Raw genomic sequence first — 13,063 nt, forward strand, 5'->3', positions numbered from 1 at the left:
GTCTGAGTTAACTGAAAGCCAGCATGGATTTGTAAAAGGCAGATCATGCTTGACTAATCTAACTGAATTTTTTGATGAATTAGCAGAGAAGGCAGATGAAGGGAATGTGGTGGATGTTATCTATGTGGATTTTAAGAAAGCGTTTGACAAAGTACCACATAAAAGGCTGGTTAACAAAATTGAGCTTCATGGAATAGGAGTGTCAGTGTCCAATCAGATAAAAAATTGGCTTAAGGACAGAAAACAGTGAGTTGTGGTAAATGGTTGTTTTACAACCAGGTGAGAAATAGGTCTAGGGTTCCCTTTCAACCTTCACCTGGTCTTACTGCAACAGGGTTTAAATTTTAAACACACTGTTTTTAGCTCCCCCTTGGTGAAACCTTGTTCACTGCTTTCCATTTATAAGTAAAGAAACCAGTATACACAGGTTTTCTTAAGTTTAAGGAAGAAAGATTGAAATTTATTAAACTGAAACTCTAATTTGGCTAATGCCTACAGATACACAACGCGCCTATGCTAGCATGCATACACGATATACACATGTAGATAGGGACAGAAAAGAGAAGAAATAAAGTGGAAAAGTTTGAGGCAATATCTGAAGAATCTTTGTTATGTGTCTTCGAGCTCATTGTAGAGTCCTTACTTGTAGGTAGATCTTTCTTTTCGTTGGGGCCCAGTATTCTTCTTCAACCTTGTTCACTGTAGGAGACTTTTCTCTCGTGGTGTTCATGGGTCTTCAGTGGATTTTTTGGAGTTCCATGAGAAAGAGATGGGAACAGGCAGACAGGCAGGAGGTCTTCTTCAGTCTAGGAGCAAAGAGCTGTCTGCCAATTCAAACACTGTCTCTCCAATTTAAAACTCTCAGTTCAAACTCTGCAACCAGTTAGTCATATGACTAACTGGTCTGACCACGTCTGTTTGTGGATTGTATTGGAGCAGGGGATAGCTCCTTTGTTCCAAATACTGTCTGTTAATATGTAAAAATGGCTTTCCAACCATGGGCCTGGCAACCTCGTCACAGGCCTTCTCTTCTTCCCAGCAACAATTTGAAATTTAATGTCCATGTGGTGAAATTAATATGCCTCATTCTTGGCAGGTGGGGGCCTGCATGACAGTAGTTTCTCAGACTGGAGGATGGCAGACAGTGGTGTTCCTCAAGCATCAGTGCTAAGACCACTGTATTTTCTGCTATATATAAATAACTTAGATCTTGGAATACAGAGTAGAATTTCAAAATTTGCTGATGACACCAAACTTGGAGTGGCAAACAGTAAGGATGATATGAACCACCTGTAACAGGATATAGATCGGCTCCCAGAATGGGCAGACAGGTGGCAAATGGAGCTCAATACTGACAAGTGTGCAGTGGTGCATTCTGACAGAAGGAATAGGGAGAAGCAATATATACTTAATGGCATAGTTCTAAAGAATGTGCAGGAACAGAGGGACCTGGAGGTACATGTGTATCAATCTTTGATTGGGTGGCTAGTTTTTTCAGCCAGCACAGACACAATGGGCTGAATGGCCTCCTTCTGTGTCGTAACTTTTCTGTGGCGCTATATTGAGAGAGAGTGGTTAGCAAAACATACAGGATCTTGGGCTTCATAAATAAAGGCATAGAGTATAAAAGCAGAGAAGTTATGCTGAACCTTTTCAAGCTCTGGTTATGCCCCAACTAGAGTATTGCGTCCAGTTATGGTCACCACACTTTAGAAAGGATGTGAGGGTCCTTGAAAAGGTGCAGAGGAGGTTTCCCAGAATGGTTGCAGGGATGGGGAATTTTAAGTTACAAGGTTAGGTTGGTAAAGCTGGGGTTTTTCTCCTTAGGGCAAAGGAGATTGTGGGGAGATTTAATAGAGGTGTGCAAGATTATGACAGGCTTAGATAAGTTAGACAAGGAAAAACTGTTCCCATTAACTCATGGTACAAGGAATAGGGGACAAAGATTGAAGGTTTTGGGCAAGGGATGCAGGGGGAATGTGAAGAACTTTTTTACTCAGTGAGTGATAATGACCCGGAAAGCTCTGTCCACAAGATGGTGGAAGCAGACACAATCAATGACTTCAAAAGGAAATTGAATGGCCACTTGAAGGAAATAAACAAGCAGAGCTACGGGGTTCAGGCATGGGAGTGGGACTAACTGGATAGCTCTGTAGAGAGCCAGCATGGACTCGATAGGCCGAACGGCCTCCTTCTGTGCCGTAAATGACTATGACCCTCCATAAATACAACCCCTATTGTCAGCCACATGCAGATGGATGAACGGCAGCAATAGAGAAATCCATATTGTGCACCAAACTGTATTTTTTAATCATGACAATAGAAGCCAACAAAGGCAGTAAGAGGAAGACCTGGAAACAGGGAAAAGGGAGGGAAAATTGAAGTTAGAGTTGAAAGCTTTTGCATCTTGCAGAACCTCCAAATTTCAGAGACAATAATTACACGAAGTGTGACAGTTAACTTAAAAGCTTCTGATGAAACGCATTGCACCAGAATGATCAGTCAGTCAACTAGTGCCAGAGTCACTCCCACGGGTGGTTCATGCTCATTAACTTAAATTAATTACAATATTTACTTGCCTAAGGTAAAGCAGAAATCACATTTTTCAAAATCATACCATACAATATTGTAAACTTGAAGACCAGTTTACAAAATTAATGATTTATTAATAAAACACAGTCTGCCAAAATCTCAATATTTTATTGTATACTGTTCCCCAAAGAGCATGGTACATTTTGTTTTTGTTACTGCTGAGTACTGTTGATTATTGGCAGAGATAGATTGCACTAGATTAGGGAATAGTAAGTTATTAGGTGGGGTCAAAGTAAGGGATAAAATAATAAAGTCTAAATCAGGGTTAATGTGCATGTATATGAACGCATGGAGTATTGTTAATAAGATTGGTGAGTTACAGGCACAGATTGACATGTGGAAATACGATGTTGCGGCTGTAACAGAGACCTGGCTCAAAGAAGGGCAAGACTGGGTATTAAATATTCCTAGATACATGGTATTCAGGAAAGATAGGAAAGGGAAAAAGGGGGAGGGTGGCAGTATTGATTAAGGAGAGCATTGCAGTGCTGGAGGAAAAGGATGTCCCAAAGGGGTCGAGGACAGAATCTATTTGGCGAGAGCTAAGGAACAAAAAAGGTGCAGTTACATTGCTCGGTGTTGCCTACAGGCCACCAACTGGTGGGAAGGATGTAGAGGAACAAATGTGCAAGGAAATTATAGAGAGGTGCAAAAATTATAGGGTAGTTATAATAGGGGACTTTATCTTAACATAGACTGGCAGATTCGTAGTGTAAAGGGCAATGAGGGGCAAGAATTCCTAGAGTGTGTTCGGGAAAATTTCCTACAACAGTATGTTTCAAGTCCAACGAGAAAGCAGCCACTGTTAGACTGGGTTCTTGGGAATGAGGTGGATCAAGTGTCAGTAGGAAAACATTTAGGGGACAGTGATCATTTATATCATAAAGTTTAAGCTGACTATGGAAAAGGACAAAGAACAATCCAGAGTAAGAATAACTAACTGGGGGAAAGCCAACTTCAATGGGGTAAGACCGGATCTGGGATGAATAAACTGGAGTCAAAGGTTGGCAGGAAAAATGGTAGCTGAATAATGCGCTACCTTCAAAGAAGAGATAGTTCGGGCACAGTCGAGATATATTCCCTTGAAGGGGAAAGGTAGGGTAAACAAATCCAGAGCTCCCTGGATGACAAAAGAGCTAGAGATTAAGATAAAGATGCCAGGTAGAGAATACGATTAAGAACCAGGCTGAATATAGAAGGTTCAGAGGGGATGTGAAAAAGCAAATAAGAGAAGCAAAGAGCGAGTATGAACAGAGACTGACAGCCAACATAAAAGGAAATCCCAAATTTTTCTATAGACAGATAAATAGTAAAAGGGTAGTAAAAGGAGGAGTGGGGCCGATTAGGGACCAACAAAGGGGATTTACACATGGAGGCAGAGGGCATAGCTGAGGTATTAAATGAATACTTTGCATCTGTCTTTACCGAGGAAGATGATGCAACACAGGCGATAGTGAAAGAGGAGGCAATTCAGACACTAGAAGGGTTTAAAATTGATAAGGTGGTGGTGTTGGATAGGCTGTCTGTGCCTGATGTGGATAAGGCACCAAGACCAGATGAGATGCAGCTGACGGAAGTGAGAGAGTGGAAATTGCAGATTTCATAATTTTTCAGTCTTCCTCAGACTGGTGCCAGAGGACTGGAGAATTACAAACATTACACCCTTGTTCAAAAAAGGTGTAAAGATAAGCCCAGCAGCTACAGGCCAGTCAGCTTAACCTCGGTGGTGGGGAAACTTATAGAAAGATTAATTCGGGACAAAATTAATTGTCACATGGACAATTACGGGTTAGTTAAAGAAGAAGAGCATGGATTCCTTAAGGGAAAATCATGTTTAACTAACTTGCTGGAATTTGTTTGAAGAGGTAACAGAGAGGGTTGATGAGGGAACTGCAGTTGATTTAGTATGGATCAACTTTCGAAAGGCGTTTGATACAGTGACACACAGCAGACTTGTGAGCAAAGTTATAGCTCATGGAATAAATGGGACAGTAGCAACATGGATACGGAATTGGAGTGACAGAAAACAAAGAGTTTAATGGATATTTTTTGGGCTGAAGGAAGGTTTGTAGTGTTCCCCAGGGGTCAGTGTTGGGACCCTTGCTTTTTCTGATATATATTAATGACCTAGACCTTGGTGGACAGGGCATAATTTCAAAGTTTGCGAATGATACGAAACTTGGAAGCATTGTGAACTGTGAGGAGGATAGTGTAGAATTTCAAAAGGACATAGACAAGTTGGTGGAATGGGCAGACAGGTGTCAGATGAAGTTCAATGCTGAGAAATGTGAAGTGATGTATTTTGGTAGGAAGAACATGGAGAGACAATAGAAAATAAAAGGTACAATTCTAAACAGGGTGCAGGAGCAGAGGGACCTGGGTGTATATATGCACAAGTCATTGAAGGTGACAGGGCAGGTTGAGAGAGTGGTTAATAAAGTATACAGTATCCTGGGTGGCATAGAATACAAGAGCAAGGAGATTACATTGAACTTGTGTAAGGCACTAGTTCGGCCTCAGCTGGAGAACTGCATCCAGTTCTGGGCGACACACTTTAGGAGAAATGTGACGGCGTTAGAGAGGGTGCAGGAAAGATTCACAAGAATGATTCCAGGGATTAGGAACTTCAGTTATGAAGATAGATTGGAGAAATTGGGACTGTTTTCCTTGGAAAAGAGAAGGCTGAGAGGAGATTTGATAGAGGTATTCAAAATCATGACAGGTCTGTGTAATGAGAAGCTTTTTATGTTGTCTGATGCAACATAAATGAGATGCGTGGAGTTCAGTTGATTGAAGATCTCAAACAGGTTTATTAACAGCTAACAAGTATATGCAGTGCAGTGCTAACTGTTTACATGACTTGCCTCTTGGTGTTACAGCTACAGAGTGAGGTGGCATGTAGTTACAAGACTGCATCCTGGTACTCAGCTCATTAGCATACTAAGATCTTAAAGGGAAATCATTCTTAAAAACAATCACACCACAGTCTGGACAGAGTAGATAGGGAGAAACAGTTCCCACTCCTGAAAGGATCGAGAACGAGAGGGCACAGATTAAAAATAATTGTTCAAAGAAGCAAAAGCGATATGAGGAAAACCTTTTCACACAGTGAGCGGTTAAGGTCTGGAATGCACTGCCCGAGAGTGCGGTGGAAGCAGCTTCAACTGAAGCATTCAACAGGGAATTAGACTGTTATATGAAAAGGAAGAATGTTCAGGGAAGAAGGTGGGGGAATGGCACTAAGTGAATTGCTCGTTCGGAGAGCCGGTACAGACGTGATGGACTGAATGTGTGCACAATTACAAATTTAATTCCTCCAGGTGGCACTATTCGATCATTTTGTTAAATGAAAGAGTACCAGTGCTGTTACAAGTCTTTGCCAAAAAGAGGGTATGGTTGGATAAATCTGACTCAAAATGTAACAACGCTGACTAATTGGTAGTTACCTTTGGTCTGCTATTTTGGATCTGGTTATAGGCAGTATATGGACCCTTTCCCTTTACCACTCCTCTTTCCGTGGGAACAAGACAAGTAAGGATTACAAAGTCAGAAGCCCACCATCATTCTGTTGCTGAAAGCCCCTTCGTGAAGTATGAAAGGGGTGAGTCAACATCCACCAGAATGAACTAAAATGCAAAACCTCCTTTCTGTTGTACAAGCTGCCATTTTTTCCTCTTCACTAATTTACTCTCTTCCTCTCCAGAAAGGGGGCAGCACAGAGGAACCCAAACCAGTCCCCATGCAACATCCAGAGATCAGTGAAGAGAGATCAGAAGTGGGAATCCTTATCAATTTCCCTCCTTCCAAATCTAGGGACATTGAGGCCAAATCCAAATCTAAATATATCACTGCTCAGGCTGGTGTCTGCTAATTTTGCACAAATCATAGACCAAACCTGGGATCTTACTGGTCTGCAAGGGAATAGACATGACCTCCCTGTGAACCCAGGATGTAGAAATGTTTACAGAATTGGGCTGAACAGCAAACAGCTTTAAACCTGTCGACTGCAGAGACTGGGTTTAGTTCAGTGTGCTGCTGTAGAGCTCAATACATGTTTCACGCGCAAAAGCAAAATATTACAGATGTTGGAAGTTTGAAATGAAGGCGAACAAGGCAAAAGAGAAAAATGGAAGTCCCGTCAGAGAGAAGAGCACAACTTCTTCAAGGTGGGCATTCCTGGAAGAGAAGTGGCAGTGAATTTTAAACACTAATACAAACACAAAATACTGTGGATGCTGCAAATTTATTTATTTATTTAGAGATACAGCACTGAAACAGGCCCTTCGGCCCACCGAGTCTGTGCCGACCAACAACCACCCATTTATTCTAATCCTACATTAACCCCACCTTTCGGGCAATGACCCTGAGCTCCAAGCACCCATTGAAGCAGGCAGACTGTGGCGGGACAGAACCTTATTGACCGGGGGCTGCCCGGTTTGAGGCGGGCGGTAGCTGTCCAGTGAGGTGCAATGACCTCTCCCACCGACAAAGGCAACCCGTGGCGCCCAGTTTCTACGCCAATTTATCTGGACTTATAACCCGTAACTGCTGCCTTCCGTGTTGTTTCAGTCGCTGTGAGGCAACTATGGAGTGACCTCTCCATGGCGCATGCCTGGGCAAATTTATGGAGGTTGAGAGTTGCCCAGTCGTCAAAACCCCCCTCTCGGCCTTTCTGGTGGGGTCCAAAGGAGTGCAGGACACGACGTTTGGCACCAGTATGGCTGCAGGAACTGCCGGAAACATGCCAAAGGTGACACATGACCGCCTACGGGGTTCCGCTCCGGATTTTCTGTTAGGGTTTACTCCCTTAGCCTTGGTCTCTCCCGAGACGCCCACAAGGCAGTGATACACCGCACCAAACAACATGAAAAAAGGAAAGAAGGTACCAGCCCTTCGCTTTGCAAGCTGGAACGTCAGAACTATGTGTCCTGGCCTGTCGGAAGACCTTACACAAATCAACGATTCTCGGAAGACCGCCATCATTAACAACGAGCTCAGTAGACTCAATGTGGACATTGCAGCACTTCAGGAGACTCGCCTCCCCGCGAGTGGCTCTCTAGCAGAGCAAGACTACACCTTCTTCTGGCAGGGCAGGGATCCTGAAGAACCAAGACAGCATGGAGTGGGCTTCGCCATCAGAAACTCCTTGCTCAGCATGATAGAGCCTCCCTCAAATGGCTCGGAACGCATACTGTCCATCCGACTGCTCACCACCTCTGGTCCAGTACACCTACTCAGCATCTATGCTCCAACACTCTGCTCCGCACCTGAAGCTAAAGACCAGTTCTATGAACAACTCCATAACATCATTAGCAGCATCCCCAACACCGAACACCTATTCCTGCTGGGGGACTTTAATGCCAGGGTTGGGGCCGACCATGACTCATGGCCCTCCTGCCTTGGGCGCTATGGCGTTGGAAGGATGAATGAGAACGGGCAGAGACTGCTTGAGTTGTGTACCTATCATAACCTCTGCATCACCAACTCGTTCTTTCACACTAAACCCTGTCACCAGGTTTCATGGAGGCACCCAAGATCACGTCGTTGGCACCAGCTAGACCTCATTGTCACAAGGCGAGCCGCCTTAAACAGTGTTCAAATCACACGCAGCTTCCACAGTGCGGACTGCGACACCGACCACTCCCTGGTGTGCAGCAAGGTTAGACTCAGACCAAAGAAGTTGCATCATTCCAAGCAGAAGGGCCACCCGCGCATCAACACGAGCAGAATTTCTCACCCACAGCTGTTACAAAAATTTCTAAATTCACTTGTAACAGCCCTTCAAAACACTCCCACAGGGGATGCTGAGACCAAGTGGGCCCACATCAGAGACGCCATCTATGAGTCAGCTTTGACCACCTACGGCAAAAGTGCGAAGAGAAATGCAGACTGGTTTCAATCTCATAATGAAGAGCTGGAACCTGTCATAGCCGCTAAGCGCATTGCACTTTTGAACTACAAGAAAGCCCCCAGCGATTTAACATCCGCAGCACTTAAAGCAGCCAGAAGTACTGCACAAAGAACGGCTAGGCGTTGCGCAAACGACTACTGGCAACACCTATGCAGTCATATTCAGCTGGCCTCAGACACCGGAAACATCAGAGGAATGTATGATGGCATGAAGAGAGCTCTTGGGCCAACCATCAAGAAGATCACCCCCCTCAAATCTAAATCGGGGGACATAATCACTGACCAACGCAAACAGATGGACCGCTGGGTTGAGCACTACCTAGAACTGTACTCCAGGGAAAATGCTGTCACTGAGACTGCCCTCAATGCAGCCCAGCCTCTACCAGTCATGGATGAGCTGGACATACAGCCAACCAAATCGGAACTCAGTGATGCCATTGATTCCCTAGCCAGCGGAAAAGCCCCTGGGAAGGACAGCATTACCCCTGAAATAATCAAGAGTGCCAAGCCTGCTATACTCTCAGCACTACATGAACTGCTATGCCTGTGCTGGGACGAGGGAGCAGTACCCCAGGACATGCGCGATGCCAACATCATCACCCTCTATAAAAACAAAGGTGACCGCGGTGACTGCAACAACTACCGTGGAATCTCCCTGCTCAGCATAGTGGGGAAAGTCTTTGCTCGAGTCGCTCTGAACAGGCTCCAGAAGCTGGCCGAGCGCGTCTACCCTGAGGCACAGTGTGGCTTTCGTGCAGAGAGATCGACTATTGACATGCTGTTCTCCCTTCGTCAGATACAGGAGAAATGCCGTGAACAACAGATGCCCCTCTACATTGCTTTCATTGATCTCACCAAAGCCTTTGACCTCGTCAGCAGACGTGGTCTCTTCAGACTACTAGAAAAGATCGGATGTCCACCAAAGCTACTAAGTATCATCACCTCATTCCATGACAATATGAAAGGCACAATTCAACATGGTGGCTCCTCATCAGAGCCCTTTCCTATCCTGAGTGGTGTGAAACAGGGCTGTGTTCTCGCACCCACACTTTTTGGGATTTTCTTCTCCCTGCTGCTTTCACATGCGTTCAAATCCTCTGAAGAAGGAATTTTCCTCCACACAAGATCAGGGGGCAGGTTGTTCAACCTTGCCCGTCTAAGAGCGAAGTCCAAAGTACGGAAAGTCCTCATCAGAGAACTCCTCTTTGCTGACGATGCTGCTTTAACATCTCACACTGAAGAATGCCTGCAGAGTCTCATCGACAGGTTTGCGTCTGCCTGCAATGAATTTGGCCTAACCATCAGCCTCAAGAAAACGAACATCATGGGGCAGGATGTCAGAAATGCTCCATCCATCAATATTGGCGACCACGCTCTGGAAGTGGTTCAAGAGTTCACATACCTAGGCTCAACTATCACCAGTAACCTGTCTCTAGATGCAGAAATCAACAAGCGCATGGGTAAGGCTTCCACTGCTATGTCCAGACTGGCCAAGAGAGTGTGGGAAAATGGCGCACTGACACGGAACACAAAAGTCCGAGTGTATCAGGCCTGTGTCCTCAGTACCTTGCTCTACGGCAGCGAGGCCTGGACAACGTATGCCAGCCAAGAGCGACGTCTCAATTCATTCCATCTTCGCTGCCTTCGGAGAATACTTGGCATCAGGTGGCAGGACTATATCTCCAACACAGAAGTCCTTGAAGCGGCCAACACCCCCAGCTTATACACACTACTGAGTCAGCGGCGCTTGAGATGGCTTGGCCATGTGAGCCGCATGGAAGATGGCAGGATCCCCAAAGACACATTGTACAGCGAGCTCGCCACTGGTATCAGACCCACCGGCCGTCCATGTCTCCGTTATAAAGACGTCTGCAAACGCGACATGAAATCGTGTGACATTGATCACAAGTCGTGGGAGTCAGTTGCCAGCATTCGCCAGAGCTGGCGGGCAGCCATAAAGACAGGGCTAAATTGTGGCGAGTCGAAGAGACTTAGTAGTTGGCAGGAAAAAAGACAGAGGCGCAAGGGGAGAGCCAACTGTGCAACAGCCCCAACAAACAAATTTCTCTGCAGCACCTGTGGAAGAGCCTGTCACTCCAGAATTGGCCTTTATAGCCACTCCAGGCGCTGCTTCACAAACCACTGACCACCTCCAGGCGCGTATCCATTGTCTCTCGAGATAAGGAGGCCCAAAAGAAAGAAAGAACATTAACCCCATATTCTCTACCACATCCCCACCATTCTCCTACCACCTACCTACACTAGGGGCAATTTACAAAGGCCAATTTACCTATCAACCTGCAAGTCTTTGGAGGTGGGAGGAAACCGGAGCACCCGGCGGAAACCCACGCAGACACAGGGAGAACTTGCAAACTCTGCACAGGCAGTACCCAGAACTGAACCCAGGTCGCTGGAGCTGTGAGGCTGTGGTGCTAACCACTGCGCCACTGTGCTGCCCATTTGAAATTTTAAAAAACGATGCTGGAAATACTCAGCAGGTTCTCCACAGCATGTGTGGAGAGAGAAACAAAGTTAACATTTCATGTCAATAACCTTTCTTTTCTAGCGTTTTCTGTTTTTATTTCACATATTCTATGTAGTTGATAATAAACCTGGTTTAACTGAACTGCAATCTGATAGAGGGTTTATACGGCTTCTGTGGATAAAAGCAGTGCTGGAGTTCAAGATGACCATTGGCCTTTTCCAAAATATTTTACTTTCAAACCGCAGAACATTCGAGGAAACTAAGGAGGAGATTTGTGAGCCATTGATGATAATTGTGAAGGAAAACAATGGACATTGATGAGGCACTAGCAACAGATAAGATGGTCACCCTTGTTGAATAATCAGACTCAGACATCTATAACCCCATTAACTTTACTTCATCCTGTGTAAAATAATGATATTGATTATCAGCCAGAACCTTGAGGATTATTTATACAATATTAAACATAAACAACAGCTATCATGGGTTCTAAGGGGAAAATTCTGCCTGACCAACCTTTTTGATTTCTTTGAGAAAGTGACATTACAAGGGGCCTATGGAAAGCATTACAATGTTTTGGTGGCTTGCACAATGTATGTGACAAAGTTCAGCATAACAGCTGTTAGTTGAAATCAAAGCTGTGGCAACTCAGGGCACATCGTGGTTGTGGATCTGAAATTTCAGAAGGACAGAAAACAATGGATACTTGTTCGAGGAGTTACAGAATGAGGGGTGGGAAAGGGGTGGAGAAAGGGAACTGACTGAGTTACCCCAGTGATTGATTTTGGGACCACTACTGTTTCTAGTTAACAATGAATTGGACTCAGACCAGTGTAAATTCTCCAAATTTGAAGATGGTACCAAACTCGCAGGGAGAGTGAAGTGGTGGAGGCAGCTCAGAAATTACAGAATAAAACAGATAAAATGCATATGTGGCACAGCAATGGTAGATTACATTTAACAAAACTGAGCATAAAGCAAGGAAAATTGATCAAGTTGAAAACAATGTAGGAGCCTTAATGGACATAACACAACGGGCTGAATTTTATGAGCCCTCTGGCATTGGGGGTCGTGGCGGGACAGCCAGGGAAATTCTTCCGGGAGAGGCCCGCCATGACCTCCGATGCTGAGAAGGCCCCACCATATTTTACCGGTGGCAGCGAGACCCTAATGCGGGCCCTCCCACCACTCGGCGGTGGGGCCTTCATCTTAATATGCAAATCATATTACAATTAAGGAATAATTACATACCTGGTAGTGACGGCCATCCCATGCCGATATTCTTGCCGCAGCTCTCATGCCTTTGGCGTGACGGGGGAGTTAGGAAAACTATTTGCACTGGTTGGCGGGGGGGGGGTGCGGAAATGGGAAATGGTGGGTAGGGGTTGAGGGATAAAGTTATTACAGGTTAGGGGGAAAGGTCGTGATGTGAATCAAAGTTTTTTTGGGGGAATGGATTATTAATGATTCAGAAATTCCTTGGGGGTGTGTGTGAGTGAAGATGTGATGCAATCTGAAACTTAAATTTTACAACTTCGTTCACTTTAAAAACTAAAATTTCTTCGAAGGGCTTGAAGCCCTTTAAAAATGGCACCGGCACCTGCGCAGTGGCACTGGACGCCGTTGCCGGGGACGGAGCGGCCGCCCCCTCTATGTCATCAGGGGAGACCACTCTACCCCCTCCATTTAAATGAGCCCCCGCGCAAAATATCGCGGGGCCTCAGCCACAGCGCATCCATGCCTGAAGACTACCGACTGCAAAGCCGCCGACGCGATTTGCGGTGCGCTAATAAAATTCAGCCCTATATGTCCAATCAATTCAGCTCTCAGCAAATTTAATAAAATGTTTAACTACATGGTTAGAACAGTCAATACTAAAGCAGAGAAAATATAACTAAATTTTGCAGTACTGTGGTCAGACCACAGCTTGAATACTACATCTAGTTCTGGCCACTGAGACCAGAGGAAAACATTCAAGCACTGGCCACAACGCAGTGGAAAGCTATAACACTGATCTCTGGTGCCAGAGGTCTGAGTTATGAATAAAGACTGGAGAAACATGAGCTTTTCAACTTT

General features: G+C 45.1%; 1 protein-coding gene across 4 annotated transcripts in view; it reads right to left on the reverse strand.

Annotated features, from left to right (window-relative positions):
* tbc1d1 (TBC1 (tre-2/USP6, BUB2, cdc16) domain family, member 1) overlaps window positions 1–13,063 on the reverse strand; it is a 329,569-nt gene that overhangs the window by 152,508 nt on the left and 163,998 nt on the right. The gene's annotated exons all lie outside the window — the stretch shown is intronic.

This window comes from Heterodontus francisci, chromosome 1 (genome assembly GCF_036365525.1).
Source record: "Heterodontus francisci isolate sHetFra1 chromosome 1, sHetFra1.hap1, whole genome shotgun sequence".
NCBI classification, from domain to species: Eukaryota; Metazoa; Chordata; class Chondrichthyes; order Heterodontiformes; family Heterodontidae; genus Heterodontus; species Heterodontus francisci.